Raw genomic sequence first — 15,670 nt, 5'->3', positions numbered from 1 at the left:
ATTGGTATGAGCTTTCGTGTGCGCATCTGAAGAAGTGCATGCACACGAAAGCTCATACCAATAACTAACTTAGTTGGTCTCTAAGGTGCTACTGGAAGGAATTTTTTAAAAATTATTTTATTTTGATTTGAAGGCAAAGAGAGCGTAAAGGACATGACAAAAGGAAAAGGGCATGGGAGGGAGGAGTAAACTGGAGCACTTGTTCTGAAATCCAAATTTATTTTAATAGCTAGAATTTTAAAAGGTTCTGTTATAAGAATTTTAAGGTCCTAAATATAAAATAAATGTTCATAAACACAAGGCAAACACATAACTATATAAACCATGTGTCTGAAATAGTACAGGAGAGCAATCCTGAAGCTATTTTGACTCCCAAATTGACCTCAATGTATTTCTCTGCAAGGAGGGAGGAAATGGGGAAAGCCTTCCCTTTGTCTTTTTGCTTACAAATCCTGTCTTAAGGTCGTATTTGTGTATGAATAGAGTGAGCCTGTGACCTGGATTTAGGAACTAAAAGTATTTACCATCACAAAAGAATGCCCAGGTAAAGCAATCAGTGAGCATTATCAGGTATCCTGGCAGACAGGAGTCTGATGTAGACCTCCTCCTGTGATGTATGTATGTTTTTGGGGGTGGTCTTGAGCTACAGGGTGGGCAGTTTCAAAAGTCTATATAGGGGCTTGCGCACTATTGTTCTGGGTTCTCTCCTCCCTCCTGTGTGTGGTGAGTGGGGACCCTGTTGCAACAGTTAATAAAGATCAGGCTTACTAGCCGCTTTGCTTCTCCGTATACAGTGGTGCCTCGCAAGACGAAATTAATCCGTTCCGCGATTCTCTTCGTCTAGCGGTTTTTTCGTCTTGCGAAGCAACCCCATTAGCGGATTAGCGCTATTAGCTGTTTAGCGGCTATTAAAGGCTTAGCGGCTGAGCTGCTAAAAGGCTATTAGCGGCTTAGAAAAAGGGGGGGAAGCGGGGGGGAAATGGCAAGACTCGCAAGACATTTTCGTCTTGCGAAGCAAGCCCATAGGGAAATTCGTCTTGCGAAGCACCTCCAAAACGGAAAACCCTTTCGTCTAGTGTGGGAAAATGATTGCTTGTACATAAGAGCATGAGCAAAGTTCTTATTATTGCAGGGTGATTTCATAGCTAAAAGCATCCTTGGAGCATGAACAGCGCGTGAATAGCTCGTGCTGTCCTAAATGATTGGTCAACGTAACATAGCCTGATCGTCTGCGTGGTCTAGTGCGATGGCCCTTATCTGCTGTCTGAGAACAAGGTTGCATTCTTGTGGTTGTTACTTTTTCGAGTACGAGGCAGAACAAACGTTGGGCTGGAGGTAGAGAGGATGTATTTTTTGCTGTGCACAATAAAGGCTGGCTATTAGGCTCTTTGAATCCAATCTTGGTGTGAGACTGATTTCTTCAGATGTCGAGCAGGCCCTCGACATTTGGTGCCCCGTGTGAGGCTCGAACTCACGACCTTCAGATTATGAGACTGAGACGGGTTTTCCGTCTTGCGAGGCATTCGTCTTGCGGGGCACCACTGTACTCTGGTTGGCCTCTGTTATTTTCTCCTACCAATAGGGAACCCACTTAAGGACGCTATATGGGCTCTCAGATACCCCATAAAGGGAAAAGGAGCAGGATTTTCCTTTTAACGGTTCGTTTTCTTTTAACAGTTCGTAGCATAGAGTAAATGAGCAGGAAAGGAAGGAGTGTCTTTACAGGGGACTCCCAACTCTTGCTAGCCTCAGATAGATAACATGGTAAATGGTCAAGCAACTGCATATAGCAAATATGGAGGGCCATAGAGTAGCCACCCTTGCAGGCCATAATACAGCCCATAAACTCTCCAATCATGCTCCAAGGCACATGCCATTTGAGTCTTACTATGCTGAAGGTTGGTAACTCACTCTATGTGCACACTGAATTATGAAACAAATTGAGATGAGTTGGTGCCCCCTCCCATTAACATGGTTGATCACGTGGTGCCTAATTTTTTTTAGCAGCTGTGTTGCTTCAGTTTTCTACAAAGTTTAATACTCAATCTTTTCTGCCACTTTGCTTTTTTGAGAAATGACACCAAGCTGAGTGGGGGAATGTTGAAGGGAAGTGGGTGGAATCTTTTGTTGAGCAGATCTAAGTTTTAATCATAGTGAATTATTTTTCAGGGAACTTTGGTAAAAGTTACAGCTATTTTTAGATTCCCCATTATAGTCACTGAGGAAGGGAATAGAGGTTTGGAATGGATTTAACAGTTCAGGTTTGTTGGGGTGATAAAGAGCAGCTCTAAAACAGATTGGACTTCCCAGTGTTACAGCTAAGAGGCAACTATGGCAATTCTGTGTATAGCTTAAGAAAGGAAAAGTGGCCATCCAGCAATAATTGGTAAAAACATAACCATCCTAGCTCTCCTTTGTTAATCAACTCCTATAATCAGACAGGAAATCAGATTTCCAGATTATTTATAATTCAGCAACTTCACACTGGAATTTCCCTTAGAAACTCTTTTGTAGGGAAATGGATAGTTCCAGAATACAGTGAGTTGTTCTTAATTCTCTTTAATGTAGGGATCCATCACCATCCAGATGTTTGTGTGATTCCTGGTCCCATCAGCCCCAGCCAGCATGGCCAATGGTCAGCCTTCCATATGTTGAGTGGACCTGTAATGTAGTAAACTCCACTTCCCTAGAGAAGGTGGTTGGCTGTTAAATGACCTTGACCTTATTGTGCAGTCTTTTCATCCTGTGGAGCTGAGGAGGTAGGCAACGCCTTTGAATGAAAGGGTAGAAAGGCTGTGTTCTCTACCTAGGAGGGTCCTGAATAATGTCCCAGCTCAGGCATAGGCAAACTCGGCTCTCCAGATGTTTTGAGACTACAATGCCCATCATCCCTGATCACTGGTCCTGTTAGCTAGGGATGATGAGAGTTGTAGTCCCAAAACATCTGGAGGGCTGAGTTTGCCTATGCATGTCCTTGCTTTTCTTCCCTCAAGGATGGAGTTGGAGCTTTGTCCTCCCACGTTTTCTGTTGCACAGCGTACAATTCCTAGAGTGTGGGTCGCAGCATCCTATAGATTCCCCATCATTGCTTTAATGATACCAACCTTGTCCAGATGTGGCAAGCATCTTTGTTTGCTGTGTTGAAGTTAATTCACTAACATACACCTACTTAAGGGAATATTGTTTTCTCCTATTTTTTTTTTTACCATTAAGCTAGTTCAAGCTAAGTGAGCAGGAAGCTAGTATTCCAACCCAAAGCTCAGCAGGCATGGAAAAAGTGGGGAGATTTTCCAATCATCCTCTGCTGCAATTCCTTGCATGCTCCCAGCTTGTTTCATCTGACAACAAACTTCATAGTCCTATGCTAAACTAAGGCAGTAAAAGGCACCACCCACAGATAAATTATCAGTATTTGCATGCCTTTAATTTCTCTATGCCCCCTTTGGCATATATTCCTACTCCAAGTGACAGATAACATGCCTAAGAATCTGGTGTGTGCCATGCCTTACTGGTCTGTTGCCAGCAGGATAATTTCAGTGTCCTTAAAAGCCCTTTCTGGGATTTCTGTTTACCCCTAAACCACGTTGGATAAATTGCAGAGTTAATCAGTTGAGCTTTTCCTTCTGCTCATTCATCCAAGAAAGTTGAATCAAACAGATGTTTCTGCTGTTAGGGCTCTGGGCATTTCATTGATTGTTTTCCCCTGCTTTTAAGAAGAGCACATGACCAAGAAATACGTTAGACATCTGAAAAGTTGCAATTTAATTGTTTCCTAATGGATTCTATCTATCTAGAAAACTTAGTATTATTATTTCATTTATAAAAAAAGTTAAATACAGAGATTTGTATTGCATTTAATCAAAATATAACCAGACAGCAGTAGAAATGCCCACATAATCTGCCTACTAACTCTTTCCCAGCACAGCCCATTCAATAGAAGAAAAGGGGAAAGGAGAGGGGAATTGTAGGCTTCTAGAATAAATAGCCAGATACAGCAAGAAAAAGAAACAGTAGGAAAAGAGACAGGCTTAGAGTCACAGACACCCATGGACAGCTGCTGGGGCCCCAGGCCCCTCATGACTGCCCTAGGCCCGTGTACTGATTGGTTGAGTCTAAACCCCATTTACACTTCCCACAATGCCCTGATGTAGCATCACACCAGGGCATTCTTAGAAGCTGAAATGACAGCTCAGACTTAGCCAGCCAACACAGATTGCAGCACTGCTGTTAAGTTGTTTCTGCAATTGGTCCACCAGTACTAGGTAAGCCCACTGAACCCCACCATTGAACTACAGGGGGGCAGGCTCCCTGGAACCAACACCGCAAAAGGGGAAAAAAATTAACAACAGGGAAGTCCAGCAGCTGATGAAACCCAGATAATATAAGGTCATTGCTAAGAAAAACATTTTAATTTTCATCTGAAGATCACACAAAAATCAATGAGCCAAAGACCTGGGAGGAGAGGGATGTTTTTGCCTGGCATCTAAAGATATGTCATGAAAGCAGCAGGCAAGCCTCCCTGGGGAGAGCATTCCAAAGTTAAGTTGTGTCATAGGAGTGTGCAGCTGTTAAAAGATGTTCCACCAATTATGAAGAAGAAGAAGAGTTTGGATTTGATATCCTGCCTTTCACTCCCTTTAAGGAGTCTCAAAGCGGCTAACATTCTCCTTTCCCTCCTCCCCCACAACAAACACTCTGTGAGGTGAGTGGGGCTGAGAGACTTCAGAGAAGTGTGACTGGCCCAAGGTCACCCAGCAGCTGCTTGTGGAGGAGCGGAGACGCGAACCCGGTTCCCCAGATTGCAAGACTATCGCTCTTAACCACTACACCACACTGGCTCTCATGAGTCATCTTTTCCTTAGTGCAAGGATCCAGAACATTGCTAATTCAGTAGCTGCAGGCCGGGGGGGGGGGGCAACAGAAGCTGGAGCCAAAGACAGTGATAGGCAGAACCAACCATTTTGTCCCTGAAATATACTCAAAGCCCTGCAGTGATTTCATGCTCTTTATTGCAGCTTGTAAAACAGTGATTGAATTTTCCCCAAACCTCAGGCTTTTATATACATTATTTACACATCGAGTCCCGTCTGATTGGCTGATTCTGCTTCCCTCCTGGAGCCTGATTGGTCCTCTCCTGCAGGCCAACCAGTTGTTGCCTTCTACAATCCTACCAGCCTAATAGGCTGATTAACTTCCTCCTGGAGCCTGATTGGTCTTCTCCTGCAAGCCAATCAGTTGTTGCATTCTAGGATCCTACCTGCCTATTGTTCTAGAATCCAAGCTTAGTACATAACAGTCCCCATCCTCCTCCTTGCTGAGCTGTACAAGTAGGAGATCACTGAGACTAAGGAGGAGGTAGCTGACAACAATAGACACCCCCTGGTCCAGCTGAAAATAAGAATGTCCCCAGGTGAGAGCATGCTGAGCTTGGTGGGACAGCATCCTATTTGCCCTAATGGATCAGCCTCCCCAGCACTAACCAGCTCTTCCCGACCCGACTCACAAAAACCTAATGGAAATGTCAGGCCTCTTTGAGTGTGTCCCAAAGTGTGTGGCAGAAGCAAACCACACACACTCCCCAACAAACCACCACTTTGTTCCCATGTCAGCAGAATAAGGGCTGCCTATTCTATTGCCCTATCTCTTCCTGTCCAGAAAGAAAACACACCATCCTTCAACCTGGATGTTTTCTTTCCCAAAGTAAATAATCAATACATGAAATACGCTGCTGCTTTGTCTGCTCTGTACATAAAACAAGTAGTGCTTTCTTTGCCCCGGGGTGAGACTGGTTAAAAAAAAAAAAATTCTCATGGGAAGCAGAGAAGCTGCATTGAACAGACTGAAAAATTAAAATTCCTGAATTTTTGCATGGAAGGAAAGTAAAGCAAGAAATTCCAGCATGACAGGCTACCACTGCATCAGTGGAACTATTATTTTATTATTTAGCTACTACATTTATAATCCACCTTTCCTCCAACCAGCTCAAGGCGGTAAACAATTTCCCCCATAAATCTATATGTGTAGTTGGTGGGTGCTAGTCATCAGGATGTTCATTTGAATACTTTATAAAGGGGTGCCATATTTCAGCAAAATTGTCTGTATCCGTTGCATCATTCAGGGCATGTAATCTCTTACTTAGTTTCTCAGATAAAGTGATTGTCCATTCATTCTGTTTCCATTGTGTGATGTGTGGATGATCAAGTCCCTTCCAGGTTTTTTGCTATGAGCAATCTTGCAGCTACCAAAAGAAAAGTGAAAAGTTCCTTGTGCAGTCATTTAAGTGGAGCGTTTTTAAAAGTCGTTAAGAAACCCAGGCATGGGTTGCATTGTACATCCTGATTCGTAATTTTGCTTATTTCTGTTGATTTTTGTAGTTGTTGTTTAGTCGTGTCTGACTCTTTGTGACCCTGTGGACCAGAGCACGCCAGGCACTCCTGTCTTCCACTGCCTCCTGCAGTTTGGTCAAACTCATGCTGGTAGCTTTGAGAACACTATCCAACCATCTTGTCCTCTGTCGTCCCCTTCTCCTTGTGCCCTCCATCTTTCCCAACTGTTTATTAACTTAAAAGAGTTTTCCCTAATACGGGTTGATGCTGAATTTAGTGGTGGCGGAGGTTTCCCCATAGACTATTCCAATCTGCTTCTTCAATTTAGATACCAAGGTCCTTTGTTTCGTAGCCGTACATTGTCCAATGGCTAGGTCAGTAAGTATTTTGTATAAAATTGACAATATGGGGTGAGGGGGTTCAGTCCTATGCAAAATCAGATTTTCAAATGGTGTCAGTGGTCTAGTCGCCTGAGTTTTAATTGTTGGATTTGAGATGAAGTGTTTTACCTGATAGATTGCTAGCCAATTCACATCACACTCTTCCATTCTTTCCATGAGTTGCCTGGCTGTGAGAGAAGTGTCATTTTCATAAAAGTGAATTGGTATAGTATATGTCTCTTTCTTTCCCATTCATAATCAGCTTTATTCAGATGTGTAGAAGGAGGGGTGCAATGCAAAGAGAATCAGTTGTGATATAGGAGCTGTTAAATCTGATATCCGGATTCACCAAATCTTTAATTCTGTTTTTGCAAATGAGTTTGGTATCATTTCTAGGATAGTTTTGTTATGAATCGAAAACAGGATACCTGGTATTCTATGTTGCTCAGATTGATCAAAACTCTAATGGCATCCAAATCTTCTATTTTTTCTTCTAATCTACGAAACACCAGATTTTCCCACATCTAAGGATTGCCAAAAAGTGTCTATTGCTTTCACTCTAAGCATACTTATTCAGAAGCAAGCTCCCTTGAGATCGGTGCCTTTTCACTTCTGTGTATATGTGCTTAAGATGGAGGATAAATGTTCCAGTGGAAAGTGTCTGTGTAACTTGGGCATGTTTTGCTTGTAAATAAAAAAAGCATTTGTAAAACACCATAAAGAGTTGTTCCATATGCGAAGCAAGTGAGAGGCACCCCCCCCCCCACTCTGCATCTGCGAAAGGAAACACATCTGTCTTCTGTCCAGTTCCTTTCCTAAATGTCTCCCTGAATCAGGTTTTATGGGAGGTATCATAAATATCCCTTTCTGCTCGAATCCTCGGGTTAACAATGCCCCCTGTGACTACCAACACAAGATGTTGCATTCAGGAAAGAGGTGCACTCAAGTAAGAAGAGATCTTTGTGACAGTATCTCCCAGTATGGTCCCCATGCCCAGCTAATCACATTAGCATGAGAGTGAAGAGGTGGCCATTAGACAGCCACATAAAGAGCAGGAGAAAAGCAAGACTAATCTTGTTAAAAGGGAAGCAAAGATAGACGCTACTTTTACATAGCGGCTTATAATGACCCAATTTTCCCAGGATTGGCATCACCTGTACATCTCTGGAGAAGACAGGCTGGCTGGGGGAGCTTGCTTTTCCTCAGCCATTATCCAAAGTTCCAAACATGCATGAACCAATCTCCTAAAAAAAGGCTTAGTTTTAAAACAAGCCTCTTTTTGTCATGTCCCCCTGGATTCTTGGGTCAGCTACTTCCTTGCCAATTGGCTTAAAATACCCCAAAACCAGTATGTTTAGCATTAGTGACCAACATATATGTTGTCCTGCTACACATAGATAATAAGAACCTTTTAACTTCATGTGCTGAACAGTGTGGAGCTGACTAAAGCCCCCCAAATACTGTCCGTTCCATTAAGAGATGGTCGTTTCTTATTCCCTAATAATAAGAATAATAATAAGAATAATAATTACTATTTATTATTTGTACCCCGCCCATCTGGCGTAAAAATACATTAAAATGTCACACATTAAAAGCTTCCCTAAACAGGGCTGCCTTCGGATGACTTCTAAATGTCAGGTAGTTGTTTATCTCTTTGACATCTGATGGGAGGGTGTTCCACAGGGCAGGCACCACTAGCTTTCCTTCTCGCAGTGAGGGAACCACCAGAAGGCCCTCAGCGCTGGACCTCAGTGTCTGGGCAGAATGATGGGGATGAAGACGCTCCTTCAGGTATACTGGGCCAAGGCTGTTTAGGGCTTTATAGGTCAGCACCAACACTTTGAATTGTGCTCGGAAATGTACTGGGAGCCAATGTAGGTCTTTCAGGGCCGGTGTTATATGGTCTCGGCGGCTGCTCCCAGCCACCAGTCTAGCTGCTGCATAAGGATACAGGGTGACTTCTCCATTCAGTAGCATTCTAAAAACAAAAGAAGAGCCCTGCTGGATCAGGCCAATTCCTCATCTTGTCCAGCATCCTGTTTTCTTAGTGGCCAACCAGATGCCTATGGAAAGACCACAGACAGGACCCGACCACAAAAGCCACTGGTATTATTCAGAGGCATACTGCGTTTCACTGTTGGGCCATGTCCCTGTAAACCTGGAATCACAACTAGGTGCCATAAACTTTACAACTTGCCAGTCCCATCTTCCTCTTTTGAAGTAGATTTCCAGAGTCAAGGGAGCATGCATGTTCCTGTTTATGTTTTATGGCAGGTAAATGGTAGGCAGTGTGCTTATACATTAAAAAAACAGAAGCCACCCTTCTAAATATAGAAAGAATTTTCATTATGTGGAATATTTACCAACTGTAAATTCTTCAGTTTCTCGTGATTCCTCCTTTGCATGCGCTCTCTCTCTCTCTCTCTCTCTCTCTCTCTCTCACACACACACACACACACACACACAGACACTTGACCAAAAAAGCACCCTGTCACTCATTTGCATGACAGGAAAATGCAGTGCACACATTTCCCTGTAAACAGAAAAGAGATTGAACTCTATTAAAGTTGCAACTGTTCTTTTTCACTTTTGGCATAGATAGGTGCAGGTCCGATTGCCCTCTGCAAACCCAAGATATTTTTCATTGTGGTTTTTTAAAATTCCCTTCTTCCTGGTTAGCTTGTTTGCAGAGCTATCTCTAACATTCTTGCCTTTTCACCGGAACACAAAAGGCAGCAATCCTCTAGCGAGATAAAACTGGACATAAGAAAAGATATAATAAAGAAATGGGAGGACTCAAGGCCACTTCTAAATTTTCCTAAGCTCATGCAAGCTGATTTAGATTTAAGATTAGATAGGTTTGTTTTATTGTCAAACTCTTTATAAGCAGAAAAAAATAAAGTACATTTATTTTGTTAAAGTACATTTCTGCACCAGCCTCCACCACCTAGGGGCCCTCCAGATGATTCGGACTACAGTTCCCATCAGGCACAGACTGTGTGTTGTGTGGGCTGATGGGAGTTGTAGTCCACATCTGGAAGGACCCTGGTTGGCAAAGACTGCACTAAACATTCTTTCTGAAGACGGAACTTACATAAAGATGCCATTATTAAATGACTATTTTCGGTGTCAGCACTCTACCATTAAGATCAGTTTTTTCTTAATATATTCCCTGTTGTCTCGGGCCTGTTTAGCACTTTCTGCCACGCAGTACGCACATACCACACAAAAACTGGGGGAGTTTAGTGAGCAGTTCTCTCTCTCTCTTAAATATATTTATTTGGTTTTTATAAACATACAAGCAATAAACATAAGCAAAGCTGACTGTTCTGATAGAAAATTCCAAGAAATCAATATAATTGATATAAGGTTATTACAATCAGGTGGTGCAAGAAATTAACAATGGGTCGGCGCATCTGGCTGTTACCCAGAAGGTTGGTGGTTCAATCCTGCCCAGGGATAGCTGTGGGCAGGGTTCCTGCTTTGCAGGGAGTTAGACCAGATGACCCTGAAGGTCCCTTCCAGTTCTACAATTCTATGATTCTATCTGGGAACAAAACAGAATATAGTAAACCTAACAAACAAAGATGGATCCAAGAGCATCCCAATACTCCAAACCTGTTCTTTCAGAGGGAGGGCAAGCCTAAGACCAGGTAACTAACTGACCAATCTCCCGGACAGTATGTGGGAGGAAATGTATGTAAACCTATGAAGCTTTCTTAGTTTATCAGGCCAATTCTAGATCGTGGAACTTCCAGCCTGTGGGCCTGTTCTCTCCCAGCCCCTGAGGTCTATTCTCTGATGTCTCACCCGTCCTCCTCAAACTCCATGCTAGTTTCAAGAAGAGCACGTTGGATCAGGCCAGGGACCCATCTGCTCCATCATCCTCTTCTCCCAGGGACCACCCAGAAGCCAATAGGAAACCCCAAAGGAGGACCTGAGTGCAAATCTCCCCTCCTGCAGTTTCCAGCAGCTGGCATTCAGAAGCATGCTGCCTCTGATTGTGAAATACAGGAGCTTTCTGAAACCTAAGAAACTGCCTTATACTTAGATTAAGTGTGCCTCCAGAATGCATAATCAAAGTGAATCAAAGTGCTGTACTGCCCTAGTGCACCAAACCCACTCTCTTTCTTTTTTAATGGACTTTAAGGGTTACCTTCTTGTTGTTTTTTAAAAAGTCATCCTCTCCAGAACACTTAGTAACTAATTTAATTTTAAGGAATAAAGTTTACATACATGGACACACTGAAAGGATGTCACCACATTCATTAGATTCGGACACACCAGCTATAAATGGTCTGGGCTGGTGTCAGTGCAACGCTAGTGCTATAGGGAGAATGACCCCTATTGTTAGAAAGAAGAGGGTTTGTCTGTATGACCCCCAATAAAAATCTGTGCTCAGCAGTTCCGCCTAGCCTCTGAATCTGTAACAGCTGGGAACTTCTGTTTACATCTGAGCAGTGGACAGCTGAGATGAGCTTCCAAATTAAGAACGTCAGTGTAAACAGCTGCCCGCTAAAAGTCAGAGTGATTGTTTAACGATGCTTGAATTGGTTGATGACCAAATCTTCAGGGGGGTGGAATGGATTTTGTTCCTTATATTTCCATTTTGACAAACTAATCTTAGTCTGTTGGACTTCTCGCCCCCAAATCCTAACTAGCAGCCTCATAATTAGCATTACTTAGAAATTCTAAGAAACAAAAGTATCAGTGCCCTTCTAATCAATGGTTAGAATCAGGGCAGTTTTGAAACATTCGGTCAGCCATCTTGATTCAAAATTGTGTCTGATGGTATCGAAACCATCCTTGATCTCAGGAATTTGATTGCGATGTCTTAAGAGGTGTCCAAATGCACAGAGAACAAATAGGTTTCCAAAATTTATAGCAGATGTTAATAGGGCTTTCTGTATGTCATGACCAACAACTTTCGCATTGTGTACTGTACAACAGAGGACTCTGAATTGGAGGTAAAGACTCTCACAGCGCTCTTGGTCTTCCTCCTCCCAGCACCACAGGATCCAAAGACCACAGAAAAAAGTGAGGGTCCTTTAACAGCTGGGTAGCTCCACAGTGGGGGTGGGGCTTAGTTGACTACAAGTTCAGTCAACATATATAAGCAAGTGCTTGCAGAGACAGCAGGGTCTGAGGCCTAAGGTCTAAGTGCTTCCAGGAGGAGAGCTTCTGCTGAGGCACCAGAATGGGTGGAGTTGCAATGGAAGGGCCCTGATTTGCTGCCTGTCTAGTGCTGAGGCCACATCTATCATGCCCCTTGGTCTGTGGCTCAGCTACCTTGTGGACAGCTCCCCTGCCATTTAGCACTTGTGTCCTGGTCCGGGCTCCAGTTCCCATGTTTGGTATTGGCTAGACAGCTCCCCTTTCAAGTCCATGACTCCAGTCTCTCCAACTCAAGTTCTGGTAGGAATGAGAGAGCAGCATCTTTGTCAATCCAAGTCTATAGGCAAGTTTAACCAAAATGGCCCAAGGGCCTGACGGTATAAGGCAACTTCCTGTGTGATGCTGGACTAGGTGGGCCCTTGGCCTGATCCAGAAGGCTCTTCTTATGTTCTTAAAATTCCAGTGTGGTTGGCTTTCGCACATGGAAAGAGACTATCTTGTCCATCTCAAGCAACAAAATGTCCTGGGAAAGCCCAAAGAGGGAGAGCATTGGAAGACATTACACTGGTACCTCAAGTTACATACACTTCAGGTTACAGACTCTGCTAACCCAGAAATAGTGCTTCAGGTTAAGAACTTTGCTTCAGGATGAGAACAGAAATTGTGCTCCAGTGGTGCGGCAGCAACAGGAGGCCCCATTAGCTAAAGTGGTACCTCAGGTTAAGAACAGTTTCAGGTTAAGAACGGACCTCCGGAACAAATTAAGTACTTAACCCGAGGTACCACTGTAATTGGTTCCAGTGCTTTTTTTCTTGAAAAAAAATGTTTAGGGGTAATCTCATTTTCCTACTCATATTGAAATACTGCCCCCTCAATGAGGGCAAACTTAGATTCACAAAATGTTTAGGGGTATGCGTACCTCTGCATCCCTCCAGAAAAAAAAACACTGATTGGTTCAGAGAAGCCAGAGAAGCCATGGCAGGGGGGAAATGCTTAACCCTTTCCCAAACAATCCCTTCCTAGGCTACATTTTTCCTTCTCAGTTCAGAACATGCCTTTGCTACGTGACCATGCCTTTGCAAATACTTTGCTGTGCGACAGCCTTGTGTGTTGTTGCTTTGCTTTATACAGCTACGTGGTTATTCCGTTGCTGGAACAACCACACCAATCCACCGTGTTGAAAAGGCCTTTAGACCACAGGACAGCTCATCTTAATGCCAGCAAAGCCACAGACTGAACAATAATGCAACAACCTCATCCCTTGGTTAAAGTCTGGCAACCCTAAGCCTGGGATTTTAAGACAAGGCTTCTCAGGTTCAAATTCAAAACTATCTGGTTGGCCATTGAAAGGTGAATGGCTGGAATTTGCCCTTGGATCCAAATCGCGTCCTCATCACTTGAGTACATGCCAGATACGTAGGTAGGGACAATGCCTCTGCTTCACCAAGACACGAGGGTGTCGGCTTGGCACACTCGAGACATTTCACAGAAGCAAAACTTTGTAATCGCTCTTGCTTCCTTCGCTCTTTCTATAGCAAGGCTTCCCATCAGCCCCATCAGAATGATTGATGGAGGAGGTAAATGGTCCAGTGGCGCCGTCTTGGAGGTGGCTGTCTGTTAATGAAGGGGAAAGACGAGGGAGAAGGTGTCCTTTGACACCACTCAGGGCTCTCCTATCAGCTCTGGAGAGCAAGGCAGCATGAATGGCTTGTTTAGGGTGGGTTATTTGCCGACAAGAGTCTATGCAAACAAGAAGCCTTGGGAGAATGTCAAGGGAACAGCTGCTCCCATCTGGCAAAGGTGAATGCAGTTTGCAGAGCAAACTTCCCCCTAATTCAAGCAAATACTGTTACAAGTGCTGTACCTGGAAAAGAAAACATGTTTACTGGGAAATCAGTGTGACTAGAAGGGGGGGGGGGGGTCAGGCCTGCTTAGATTTCGCACTCAAAGGGGACAATAATTTTTTTGCAAAGCAAGCCCTTTCCCGGACTAGTCTAGCAGTGCCTTCCACCCTGAGAGTGAATAATTCTCAGGATGCTGTTCATCAGGGGAGATGTCCCCTGGAAGCCACACTTTATCTTAGAGAAACCATCCCATTGGGACTGGTAGGGCAGAAGGCAGGGAGGCCAACACTAGGTGGCGCCAGAGCCAATGATGGGCAGAGACAACTAAGTCTAGTCTTGTCCCCAATCTCTTCAGGTACAGCACTTGTACCTACAGGACTGCCTCTCCTGGTATGTCACAAGAGGCTAGGGCCCTGCAGGACTTGACATCTTTCCGCAGGGCCTGCAAGACAGAGCTGTTCCACCAGGCCTTTGGCCAAGGCACAGTCTGACCCCCTCTCTCCTTCTGTAATCCTCATAGAACTCTAGCCCAATGGTTGCCATTAATTTGATTCTGAATTGATTTTAGAATATATTTCAATTAATTGACTATGATTTTATGTAAACTGTGCTATTTTTACTGTTGTTAGCCGCTCTGAGCCCGGCTTTGGCTGGGGAGGGCGGGATATAAATAATTTATTATTATTATTATTATTATTATTATTATTGTTGTTGTTGTTGTTGTTGTTGTTGTTGTTGTTGTTGTTGTTATTCCCTGATGAGTTCTACAAGGGCAAAACTGAGACTTTGAAGCAAGAAAGCAGGCTGTTGGGTGCTGGCTAAGTACAGGTTGGTGGGGCCATGCCCCATTTGCCCCAAATGCACCAGCCTCCACTGCTGGACACTCTGCAGATGCCCAGAACTACCCTTTTACATCATGTTTCTCACTGTTAGAATTTCCATGCCTTTGTGCTAGAATCAGATTCAGGCTCCCTAGTGAGCACGGGTTGAAATGAAGACCCACTGTTTTTCCCCAGTAGCAGCATGATTGTTGTCTCAGGGCACCACTTTGCTAATGCTAAGCCAATCTGGGTCTGGCCATTGCCTGGGTGACACTATGGGCATGTGAATGTACAATAGGTTAGAGATGGGGGGCGGGGCGGGAATTGGACTAAGTTGCCGCTTAAAGGTGAATTTACCTAATCTGCACTTTCTGAAGCAATATGCAAACCAAGATACAGCTGCTCTTTGAAATTCACACTTCTCCAGGTTTCGCATATACTAAAGTATGCCAAAAAAGGGCAGATATTTCTTGAAATAACATGCACAAAAGCATTACATTAGAGGAAATGGGTCTGCAAAAATGTGTCGATTAGGCAAAATGACATGCAAAAATGTGTAGAGTAGCATAAATTTGCCCTAAAATGCTAATGAATTTTCATGAGGAATGCCTTTAAAAACATGTGCACAAACAAACTGATGCGGAAATGTTGAGAACTGAGCTTAAGAGTGGGCAAGAGGAACTGAAATATACAGATACACCCATCTCTACAGTTAGAGTTACCGTTCTTGTTACTCTTGCTTCCTTCTAAAAGCTGGGCAGAGCCTACTAGGCAGAAATGACTCTGTGATGGTTTTCCCATCAGCAATATCCACTCTAGATACAGCTTCACTGCTTCATTTCTTCAGTATGGGTGTTTATTTAAGGCATAAGAACAAAACCCCCACCCCAAATGTGTGAACCCTATGGGGTGTGAGAAACTATGGACACCAATATAATATTACTTGTTATATTTATGAGACTTCTTTTATAATATACCATCTACTTCTGTCCTCCACGACTATCCTATTTTACTTTTTTTCTCTGTATTCATGAGGGCTGGAAACTTAACAACTTTCAAGATAGTATTTGATTCTTTCAAAAGTATTGTGTGGCGAATGAACTGTGCCATTTGTCCTGAGCTCAGGGATTAAAATGATTTCTGTAAGCCCCACAAGAATGTCTTCCAGGTTCCTTAGATGAATG

This window comes from Podarcis muralis, chromosome 4 (assembly GCF_964188315.1).
Source record: "Podarcis muralis chromosome 4, rPodMur119.hap1.1, whole genome shotgun sequence".
Classification (NCBI taxonomy): Eukaryota; Metazoa; Chordata; class Lepidosauria; order Squamata; family Lacertidae; genus Podarcis; species Podarcis muralis.
This window is presented reverse-complemented; position numbering follows the sequence as displayed.